Below are 12,326 nucleotides of genomic sequence, written 5' to 3' on the forward strand. Positions count from 1 at the left end.
GGCCACGTCTAGAAAATGCACTTTCATCAAATTCATGAGCATTCACAGAAAAGACGGGCCATGAACAACAGACTCCCCCAGTTCGTACTACTGTTTTTTTAACGGCTGGTTTTGCTGACACACGTCTTTCCCAAACCTAGCTACTTCTAACAAACTGCGTCCGTTCTCAGGAATTTGTTTCCTTTCTCAAGGCAGTTTGAGTAGCGATCAGATCCGAGTGCCATCAGCATTCTGCCCGCTGCTGCCAGCATCCTGCTTTCCAAGCACAGCCCCACTCTCCTCCCAGCCCCCTTGCAACACTCACATTGCTCCCATCTTCACCCCTAACACAAACCTGCTCCTCTTCATACTCCTCCTCCAAAAACCCCACAGGCTCTGCGTGCCACATCCACCCACTGAGCCCAAGGCTCCCCACGCTCAGGCTGTCAGTGCTGACACCAGCTCAGAGGCGCACAGCAGCCAGGAGATGGAGAACACGGAGCCAGGCAGGCAAGGGGACAGAGCTGCAGAAGAAGGGGCTGGTTACCACTACACTGTCCCTCTCCAGTCTCAGTTCTTTAAAGTAACTTCACAAAAGAAAAATCCAGCCACTCTTGCACACGCAGACACGTGCTTGGCCAGTTTCCTCCTCCTCCCCTTCCAATCTCCTCTTCTCACCCCCCCCCCCAGCAGTTCTCACACTGTAACTTTTCCCAGGACCCCTGGTGACACAGCGGACTGCCCCATGTGAGGCAGTGCACAGACAGCAGACAGCTCCTGCACAGCTCTCAGTGTTCCCCACCTGATGACACAAATAAAGACACTCATCTACAGGAACCAAGTGCTCCTAGGCATGGGGAAACTGGCTTTCCATCCTTTCTGTCTTCCTGGGCACCCACAGATCCTCCCAAAAAACCCTTTCCCCCACCATATTTCTGTACAGCCTTGTTGCTTCCCCCTTCCCCTTAGAGCTGTGTTCAGCTTCACAGCCTGATTTTCTGTTTCCCTCTCCTCAAGCATTTACAGCAGCTGCAGCCCACGCCAGCTCCTCAGCGCCTCTGCAAGCACAGAGCTGATGGCAGCTGGGGAACGGCCCGGAGATGTGCACAACTCACCCAGCTAAGTCTGCACAGCTCAGCTATCCCATGTGGAAGGTGTGACCTCATGGTGGAGTTACACAAAAAGTAACGTGGGGCATTTGTTCTTCAGCAAAGTTCCCAGAGCAGCTCTTACTCTCCACAAGAAAGCTCTGAGTTATGCTAGACAAAACCCACCAGACTCACAGCACAGAAGTAAAGCAGGGGTGAAAGTAAAGAGTGCTTCTACTGCTCCTCTACAGAATTACTTTTCATAATTTTTTTCCACACTCATATACTCCTATACCTATAGGATGTTTATCGTTTATAAGTCTACATCTGCCATTTGACTGCATTTCCCTTGGCAAGTATTGAAAAACCAACAAACATCACTAGGTTATCTCAAGGTGCACAGCAGGACACGCAGCAAAAGGAGCATGAAAGCCACAGCATCTTCTGAGCTAGATAGCAGTGATAAGAATAAGATCTAAAGGACTCCAGCACAGCTCTCAGCCTTGCTGAAGGCTCTGAGGGGACGCTCTGGTTTGCAGTTCTATGCCTAGCTCATGGATGGATTTGTTGACCTGCAAAATACAGGTGGCAGTTAGAAGATTTGCTACGCAGAGGTACAACTGAAGGCAATTTGTTTGGAGCTCAGAATAGGACATGCAAAAGTCACCGATCTATAATGCACCGCAGCTCCTGTGCTATCAGTGTCCACTGTACAATGCCAGCACAGCTGAGGGAGGCAGGGCCCACCAGGTCCCACCCAGCTCCAGCAGGGCCACCCAGAGCAGGGGGCACAGGCCCATTACCAGCTGGCACCTAAGTAATAAAAGCCAGAAAAAGAAAGAGCAGCAGTCACACTGCGAGGTGTCCATGGCTTATCTATCACACCTCTCCCTCCTAAATCATGTACATCCTCATGACATCAAAAGTGCACTAAGTTTTTCAGGGAAGCAGTAAGAGATATAATGGCAAACAATTCAGCGTTCAAAATCCAGCACTCATTGTCCTGCATGAATGTCGCTGACTGCCTCACTGCCTTAGCTCTGCTTTTCAGACCTTAAAAAGCCCCCTCACCCTTTTAGAGTCTTCAGGCACCTTGAAAACTACATTTCAGGACACAAGAACTAGAGGGAGGCAGTCTGGAAGACACTTTTGAGCCTCAGATGCCCAGCTTTGAAAGGAAACACTGGCAACCCCAGCCCTTCACAATGCTTGCTTTTGTGAAAGAAATACATGGCAACCTATAATCCCTAATCAACCTAGAAAATAAATGACTGATAAACCAATCTGCTTGTAACCTCATTAACAGATTCTGGCTTCAGTATCAACAGGGTAATTTGCTAAGACTATTTTTAATCCCAACTGCTAAACCATTAATCCCGCAATTTCCACACAAGGTTTTTTCCCCCCTCTAAATTTACCCAAGGTTATCGCCAATTTTGCAACTGGTGAAAAAGGAGATAAATAAATAACACCAGCAAATACACACCTCCTGGCACTGGGGAACTGAAAGACTCCGATTACCTGCTTTATCCCCTTAAAGTCATTACTTTCTAATTGGAAGGAGCCATTCAGAAGCAAAGCCCTGTGTCTGGCGTGTCATCTGACACCTGTATGTACTGCTCACAGCACCAACTCCCAACGCGCTTGCCACAGTAAGAACAGAATTATTTCCTCCCATTGTTGACAGTCATTGCTCTGTCTACTAAAATCAGCTCAAACTTAATGGGATGGGGGTTAACAACATAAACTGTAATGTTTTCTCGAACTGGCATTAAAAGATTCTCCAACTATCATTATTAATGTCAACATAAATTATGCATTGAAGATCTCGGCATTCATTACAGTGGCAAAATTCAGCTGGGGGGAAAGTAAGAAAAAGACAAACAGAGTAAGCCCAATTAAAGTATGTATTCATAAATCTCTTGCAGCGCTGCTCAGCGCTGATGAAACACTTCTCTAAAATGGTCTTAAAATAAGCATTCTTAGAGTTGTAAGAAACAGTATCAAGAAGGTATTGTGGTAATCAACCCAAGGTAGCGTTTAACGCTCCTTTCAACTTCAGTAAATTACATTTCTGACTGCTGTAAGTTAGCATTCAAACACCACAGTGAAACTGGAAACGTAACAGTTTTGGGGAACTACTACAGACACTTCACACAATCAAAGTGAATAATCTCAGGAAAACATTTTTGTATTCTGAGGTTAAAATATAAGACTGCAGGAGATAGACAGCGAGCAACTGGTGTCTCTCCAAGGAGCACTGGTGACTTGGGGAGTTCTCATGAGCACTCGACTAACTGCATGTCTCTCGAGGACAGCCCCACCTCCTGGAGCCTTCAAGATGGCCCTACCCATAGCCCCACAAAGAAAGCAAGCTTGAGAACAGAGCCACTAGGGGCTTCAAACCCAAAGGGAAGAGAAACCATCTCATTTCCATAATGGCAAGGTTTAAGCCAAGCCTTCAGCTGCCTGATTCATGGCTTTATCATACTTGTGGCTGCCAACCCTGGCGAGGATGCCTCAAAGCCAAGAGAAGCCAGACGGCATCTATTAAAACAGGCAACTCAGCAACCTCTGTACAAAGACTGGAGGGGAGGGGAGAGAGGGGGAGGGGGGAAGAAGAAGAAGAAAAAGTATTCCCAAGCATATCCTCAGCTATCGAAGGACAACTCTAATTTCAGACAGCAAAGACAGTAACACCTCACCCACAGTTCTTTACAGCATGTCCCGTTACAGGCTATTGTTTGCAGATCTTCCCGCAAATCATTTCAACATCCAGAGCTCAACCGTTTCTTAAGGAAATTATTTCAGGAGGAAAAGAAATTGCTTACTCATGAACCTGGTATTATTATAACAATGAGCTAGAACAGCGCAAGACAGATACATTGCACAACATGAAATGCATCACTTATTGTCCTAGATCTCTGAAAAAGAACAGCCTGAGCACTAAAACAAGTCAGAACACAAATGTGACTCGGTGTCAGCTCACACAATACGGGTTAAACGCTACCACATGGGCAATGAACACACACTGCCCTTTCAAAAACAAAGAACATGGGTAATTTCTTCCCCAAATCTATTGTTAACAAGCAAACATGGTTATTGTAAAAGCAGACTATGACTGTGACTAAAGCACGTGTGAGCACCTCTGTTTCCACCCATCTCCCTCTATTTCCTGAAAACAAATGCCACTTCGCTGTTCACAAGCTCCTTAAAAAAGCCAAGAAAAAATTACTACGAAGGCAGCTTTATCACTGCAACAAAGCAACACGAGCATTTCCGTGCTGCATAAAAATAGCAGCAAGGCACTCACTGCTCTTCCTTTCTTTTACCTGCCTGAAAAGAAAAGCATGTGTGTGTTTGGAATACATTAAAACTCCCTGATCTGATTTTCAGCAAACACTCCAAACCCTCCATAATGTACTGTAACATACGCTTTCTTTAGACTCCCAAGCAAAAAAAAAAAAAAAAGAACCAAAGCAATCACATATGAAATAACACAAATGCTGCTGTTTTAAAACCGTCTGCCTATTTTTTATTTTTTTTATCATCATAATATAAACTGAACATGTCAGGATGCTAAAAATAACCACAAATTGTAATTACACGTGCTTTGTAGTTCCTATTTCGCTTTGGAAAGAAGATTAGAAGCCAGATCATTTTAAAAACTGTCCTTAAAGATTTGGGGAACCACAGAATCGCCCTGCTTTGCAATTTGGAGTAGGCTGCTGGAACACATTTCCTCTGCAACACGGAGGCACAGAGAGACAAGCTCCCAACAGCGAGATGGAGATGGGCAGACAAAGAAAAAAAAAAGTAATTTCTTAGAGATTCTGAGAGTGCCCTGATTACTGATGTAATACCATAAGCTTTAATTAGGAGCTAAGTGCTGCGTGCTAAATTCATCCTCACACGCAGCCCTGCAAAGGCAGAGGAGCTCTATGGAAGGTACCTATGGCGGTTGGGCAACTGCAACGCCTGCCTTATGGCTTCTGCCCCGGTCGTACAACAGGGTGGGGATTTGTCCAACCAGCACTCAGCTACACAGTATCCTGCTGTTACAAACTGAACTCTCTTCGATAAGCAATGGTTTCAACCAACGGTTAGCAGAAGGGGCTTTTAAGCAGTCGTCAGTTCTTAAGCAATTGAGATTCCCCAGCAGAAGCTGTGTGCCTCCATCAGGCTCACAGCAGCTCCAAGCACCGTCTTCATCACCAAACCCCAACAACTGCCCTCAGCACCACACAAACAGCCATGTTTCCTACTCAAAACGTTAATGCACACCACAGGAGCAGCAAACAAGTGAATGAGCTCGCAGCACCCAAACGCTACCGTTGTACAATATCTGCTAACCCACTGGGCAATGCACCCTTCAGCAGCAACCTGAGAGCCACAAGCACCAACCATCCACACACTAATTCAAGCTCAGGATGTACCCTTAATTCCCTGAGTCTGTTTGCATAAGAAGAGTTGCAGTAATGCAGTTTCTGGAATGCAAGGAGAAACTGCGAACATGAAGCATCTAACTACACCGATGAGGCTCTATAGATAACCAAGACGTAAACAACATCAAAAAGTGAATAAGCAACATTGAGTAACCATTGCATCAAAAAATAACAAAGCTCAACAGCTTCAAATAGCAAAGCAGGTTCAGCAGATCAAGAGACAGAACATTCGCTGACTAACAGTTGGGTAATGAAAGTAAACACAGGCAATGAAGTCATCACCCTAATGAAAGCTAAGGTAATGTAACTACCTGGACCATACGCCAGCAGCGTGCTTTAATGCAGGCTTGCTACCATAATATTTACTAGAATCACTTCTGCTGGAAGAGGAAAGGAAGTCTCACTTACTTTTCACATATGAGTTACAAACAAGAGAGGTACTCCTTGTTATGTCCTCCCAACTCCTAAGCACCGTGCCCACAATTACACTGAGGAACTGAAAAGCAGAATTCTGCCTTCAGTGACTGAGTTGCAATAGCTTTACCCTCACTCTGAAATGTATAAGCATTTGCAGCGTGCAAGATGTCTGCTTTCCAATAGCACTGTTGCTCCAAGGTTCCAATATTTGTCTTGCAGATACCTAACCAAATAAACGTGACTATTTTTTTTCTTTTGGCTGATTTTTTGCAATGCAGTGATTAGTTATCTGGGTGGCATTTACGGCCACAGAAAAGAAGAATAATTTTAAAAGAATTGTGGAATAAGTTGTAGCTGGCTGTCGCTATTCTGAAGGATTTCAGGCTCTGTCACTGAAACACAGGAACTGTCATTCCACCCTGAGAGCCCTCACACAACTCCCAGCAGTCACAGGGAAGGGCGAGCATGCTCACTGGGGGCAGCAACCAGCAACAAGCCCATTCCTGGGAAGGCTGTTCATGCCCCTACCCAACAGAGGAACACTGCACACTGAGGAAAAGCAGCTGTCCCTTCCCTCAACTTTCTGCGCAGACATTTAATGCCCACTCTGGCTGGAAAGGCGTCCATCTACAAAGCCACGTGTGTCTCACACCTTTAAGCAGGCACATCTTCCCAGTGAAATTAGCAAGCTGAGGCAAGTCACTTCCTGCAAAACGCAATCACTTTGAGTTTCAGCTTTCTATTTTGATGACTTTAAGAAATAGCACAGTCCAACCCAGCTTTCCAGTTTGAGTACTCACTGATCTCACCAAGGCTCACCCATTTGCTCATTCTGCATACGACATGTATGCATTCCCAAAGAAGCGCTTGGCAGAGCATGAATTTCAGTACTTACAGAACTGAGGGCTTCCAAAGATGTTACCAATTTTAATGGGTTCAAGCCACGCTAAATACAGATCCCACCCCTCCCACCCCCTTCATTCAATGGGATCTCAACGTAACTCACCAGGCGGTGTCACAGATAACCACAGGTAACTGTAGAAGTCATCAGCTCACCAAGACCTTACAAAATAATCCAGCTGCTCAAGGTTCAAAGCACTTTGTGACTACGTCACCCTCCCAACTATCCCCTCGCAGGCTGTTCCCTGCGCTATCACTATGCAAGCACCCACATCAAGCAGGGCACCCCAACAGGCAGAGGTTCAAGACGATGGCATAACCCTCTTCACCTCTCCAATGAGGCCTTTAGCACTGATAACTGACACTATTAAACCTTGGTGACAGCACGACACTATGACCATCTGTGAAAACACGGGATGCACCTCATTTTTAAAGCAGAGCCATTAGTCACTGACACAGGAAAACTTTAAATCCACAGAAGTTAAATGTCACCACTGTTGCTCCATCTCAGCCAGCGACACTGCTCCTGAGGTCACCGGCAAATAACAATAGGCAGCTTTCATGTTGGTGATGCAAACTGTTTTCCTTTCTGTGACGTAGAGCAACAGCCACCCGTATTCACAGAGGGACTGCGAGCAGCCCTTGGTGCAGGCTGGTTTCACAGAATCTCACAGAATGCTCGAGTTGGAAGGGCACTTTAAAGGTCACCTAACCTGACTCCCATGCAAGGAGCAGGGACACCTACAGCTATATCAGGTTGCTCAGAGCCCTCTCCAGTTTGAGTGTCTCCAGGGATGGGGCATCCACCAGCTCACTAAAGCGCTGGAAAAATGCTAATGTTTTGGTTGTGTCCAGCAACCCAGAAGGTCAGGTAGGAGTGCAGTTAGCAGACACCACTCCCCTCTTCAGGCATGTTGTGAATAACCTTCTGTTACATCATTCCTTGCTTTAAAACAACATTATTCTTATGATGTTTAACACTGCCTTCCCCCTACCCACCTCCCATTTGTATTATCCCTACATAGCATACGGGAGTAACGCCGCCTTATCCACACCGGCTTCATGCCTTATCACCAACGGGGATCTCTTCACCATCACTGGGTGATGAAGGTTTCCCAGCAATGCCCAAACACAAATCATCAATGCAATCTGAAAGCGTTCCACACCGAGCAGCCCACCCTCTACTGCTCCACGGGGCTCAGCCCCTGCCTCAGCGCAGCCCCCAAACCTGCCCCCCCACAATGCCCACCCCTGCCCCACGTACACAGCGCCTCATCCCCAGCACAGGACGACAGTCAGGCATCGAGACACACACAAAATAAAACTCCTTTCTATCAACCCTCCCACACTTACATGGGGAGGGGGGCACAAATCCGACAGCACAGCTTGAAAAACACGCTCCTCAAAAGCAACCCACGTTTTGCCATTCAGCCTCGGCACAAATTTATGCCTTTTTTCTTTTTTTTTTTTGGGGGGGGGGGGTTAAGCAACCAAATACCGGTTGCCACGTCGAGTTAATGACAAACCCTCTCGCTGTTAACTCGTTCAGCGCAGGCAGCGTGACGTACAGCCGGCGGCACGGCAGCGAGGGCGGGGGGGGACCCTAAATGGGCTGCTGCCCGCATGCCTCTCTCTTCCAATCACCCCCCTCCATCCGGCACCGGCTCGCACCTCACCGCGGCCCCCCCCTCCCGAGGAGTAGCGGGGCCGGGCGGGGCCGGGGGCGGGCACCGGGCGCTGGGGCCGCCCCAGAGGGGCGGGGTAGGATGCGGGCGGGGCCGAGCGGTGCAGCCCCTATTCCCCCAACCCCTAGACCCGGACCCCGGTCCCCCCCCCCCCCAACCCCGCCTCGGCCGGGCCGCCCGCGGGCCCCTCCCCGTAGAGGAAACTTCGCCGCTCGCCCCCAGAGTCCGCCAGGAGTAGGGCGAGCGGGGGGCGGGACGAAGAGGAGGAGGAGGAGGAGCAGAGAGTCCCCAAAAATGGGACCGTGACCTTACGCCCATCCCGGCGCTCCCCCAATTCCGGATTTTTGGCACAGGTCGAGGCAGAGCGGAGCTCGGCCGCGTCTCTTTGCGGGGCTCCCCGGCCCTAATTTCGTTATGGAATCGTGCGGGCGGCGAGAGCGTTTCCTTAAGAAAGGACTGACCTATTTTTGGCTGGAGATAAACGATCGTGTTAACAGATGTTAATCTTGTAATCTGTTTTTCCTGTAAGCGCTTCTCATCGCCGCGATTCAGACATTAAACAAAAATAATAATAATAATAAGCAAACCTTTCCCAAGCGACGTCACGATTGTTAATAATAATAATAATTAAATAATAAAACTCTTGCGCTGGTTTCAAAGCCATTAAATCTTTCCCACTCCATAAATGCCGATTTGTTCTGCCCCAGCTCCCACGGGCTTTTTATTTGCATTACAAATTCCACAGGTTACACCGGTCGCCTTTTCAGGACGCCTAAACCCCACAGCGCGGCGGTCCGGGGGGAGGGGGCCGCGCATCTGGATCGAATGAGGCGGCTGCGGGGCACAGCCCGCACCGCGCATCCCTGCCGCCCCCAGCGCCCGGGGCCGCTCCCGCAGCGCTCGGCGTTGCGGTTCCTCGCGGAGCTCGCCCCTCTGCCAACCCGACCGACGCCGGCTGTCATTCCGCACAGCTCTCCGCACACGTAGTGCCCGAGCCGTGCCCCCCCCCAACACACACACACACACACACACACACACACCCCGCCCCTCCCCGCTCGCTGAGCGCAAAGTTTCCCCCGTGCAAACTTTTCCTCCAACTCGCCCGAACCCTTCGCCGCCGTCGCCACGCTAATTAGATAGCGGGGGGGGGGGGGGGGGGGGAGGGCAGATTTAGAGCACAAAATGCCTGGAGCCGCATTATTTCCCTTTTTTCTTTCCTCCCCCCACCCCCCCTTTTTTTTTTGTTGTTGTTTTTTGTTTTTAACATAGCCATGCACACAGCGAACCGCCCCCCCACCCCTCTCGGCGCCGTCCTTGCTGCCCCCCTTGTGCCCTTTAACCCCTCCCCCCCCTCGCCAAGCAGGGGCACCCTACGCCCCGCAGCTCGGGGACCGAACCCGCGGACCCCCTCCCTCAGCCCAATGCTCGCACTTTAAACTCGGGCGATCCGCTCTTTGTCTCTTCCCGCACCCACCGTCGCACCCACCCTCCGCACAAAGCCTCCCGCAGACCTCCTCCTCTTCCTCCTCCTCCTCACCCCCCCCGACCGCCTCCGCCATCCCCTAAAGTTACCGTTCGGGAGGGGGGTGGGGGGAGAGGGGGAAGGCCGCTCCTCCGACCGCTAAGTTTGTCCCGGCAGTCTCCCCCGCTCCGCGGCACCGCTCCGCACGGCGCCGAGCTGCACATGAGCCGCCGAGCGGCTCCACGGGGGCGGCCCCGCCGCGCCCCGCGCCCGCGCACCGCCCCCGCGCCGCGCCCGCGCCGCGCCCCGCCCGCGCCGCCGCCTCGCGTCCCCAGTGGTGCGGGCGGAGCGCGGCGCGGAGCACCGGCGGCTGTGGGCAACCGGGGGGGGCGGCCGTGGTAGCTGGGGGGGGGGGGGAAGCCCCGGTTCCCACGTCCCGAGGCGGGCTTGGCCCCGACGCATTTCTGCTAGAAACTTTTATTATCGTTCTTATCGTTCTTGTTTTCGTGCGCGAATTCCGCTGGTAAAATCCGTACGCGCCTATTGAAACGAGCAGGAGAACCCACATGAAGAGTCCTCCGTCGAGATCAAAGGGAGAACGGCGCTCAAACGGCCGCGCTGGGGAAGTTGGAAGACCTCCGGACAAATCCATGTGCCACATGGCTTTAAAAAAAAAGAAAAAAGAAAGAAAGGAAAAAAGCACAACACAACAAACCCACCGCGCGGAGCCCACTCGCTGCTGCTGCGCGCGAGAAGTTCCACCCTCCGCTGCCTCGCGTGGCTCTGCCGCCCCGATGTGTGCCACAGGCGAGCAAAATGCGGGCTCGCTCTGGGGCCGGCAGCCCTCCTTTAACCCGCTCCTAGGCACTGAGGGTGGGAGCCTTGGGTTTTTCCTCATTTTTCTCCCCCTTTTCCTTTTTTTCCTCCCTTTCCCCCCTCCTTTGTATTTTATTTTCCGTTCTTTTTTTTTTCCTCTTTTTTTCTTTTTTTTCCCCTTTCTTTGTCTCGCAATCGCGGGGGCACGGAGCGCTCGGCAGGAGCTCGGGGTGCCCCCCCGCACCCCAAGGCCCCGTCCCACGGAGCGCTCGGGCACCGCTCGCCAAGGAGCAGCGCAAGGGCGGAGGGGCGCGGGGGGGTCGGGCTGGCTGCCAGCAGCCTTGGGATAAAGGAAAGGGGCGGGAGCGAGCGAGGGGGAAAGTTGGTAATGAAGGATACACGAATCATAAAATGTAAGCTATGTGTGATTAATGATCTGCACTAATTTGAATAGCAGGCGTGTTAAAGGTCAGTGACAATTGTTGCTGCTTTCAGCATGAATGCCCGAGTGGGATGGATTCGGGACAGGCAAATTTCGTTCTAAGTCAGAGATAAAACGCCGGGGTGTGCAGGCAGAGAGGGCACGCTTGGGAAAACACACTGTGCCTCAATGCCCCAGTGGTATCCAGAACATCTGCCTTCTGTTCCCTACACAGCAGCATCTCCCCGACATGTGGTGTCAGTGCCACGTCCTGCACTGGGTTACTCCGGACACATTGGGGTGTACCAGTGAGGAGCTCCTCCCAGTTCCCCACGTTCCACAGTCAAAGTTTGTGCATCAGTTCGACGTTTCTCGACACAAGGAATAAAAATCCCATTCTAAGAAAGCATTCCTGGGCAGTATTTAGAACACCAGTATTAAGTTAATAATTTCCATATGGCGAACATTGACAAGTTCGAACAATGAAAGGTGCGTGGGACTTCCAAACTACATAAAAATGCGATTTCGGTGACCTTCCCCTTTTCTCCGTGTCGATTCTCCTCCTCAGGCAGTAAATACACTCGGCACAGTGCAGTATGGCTCAGCGAAGTCCCTGCATCGCTTTGCATTTTCCATGCTGCCCCCATAGGCCCAGCATCGTGCCCCTTGTTCCCACAGAAGTGAGGTGCTGAGGCTGTGGGCTGAAGCCCAGCGCTGGGGGTGTTCTTCCTCAGTTCCAAGGCAATTAAAAATGCAAAAGACACGGAAACCTTCAAACAATGCAGCGGTACATTAATGTCATGAAAGTCGCCAGCGGAGTTCCTCCGTCCGTGTAATTGTAAGTAGGAGATTTTCTCACATGCCGATCCCGAGCCTGGAACAGGATTCATATCCCTAAAAGATATGCAAAACATTGAGCTTTGGGTTATTTCTGCACCGCGTGCTCAGTGCCGTCTGAAATTTCAGGTGGTGGATTCCTCATTTCCAACCCGTTCCTAAAGCACACGCACCTCAGCTGATGAATCTCTTTGCAGACACTGTTTACACACTTTATCTTTGCCAGAAATCTTCCAGGAGATGTCCTCCTGTTTGAAATCCCTTAAATTACAGTAT

At 50.4% G+C, this 12,326-nt stretch overlaps 1 protein-coding gene across 4 annotated transcripts in view; it reads right to left on the reverse strand.

Moving 5' to 3' along the window:
* Positions 1-10,218, reverse strand: part of ZNF516 (zinc finger protein 516) — a 98,494-nt gene extending 88,276 nt beyond the window's left edge. For all 4 annotated transcript variants that reach the window (XM_065753101.1, XM_065753099.1, XM_065753100.1 and 1 more), the window contains exon 1: positions 10,087-10,218. The gene's annotated coding sequence lies outside the window, so the exon portion shown is untranslated. The remainder of the gene's footprint in view (positions 1-10,086) is intronic.
* Between the last annotated feature and the right edge of the window lie 2,108 nt (positions 10,219-12,326).

Source organism: Cyrtonyx montezumae, unplaced genomic scaffold (genome assembly GCF_038088225.1).
Source record: "Cyrtonyx montezumae isolate F1298 unplaced genomic scaffold, pur_monq_1.0 scaffold_8, whole genome shotgun sequence".
Lineage (NCBI taxonomy): Eukaryota > Metazoa > Chordata > Aves > Galliformes > Odontophoridae > Cyrtonyx > Cyrtonyx montezumae.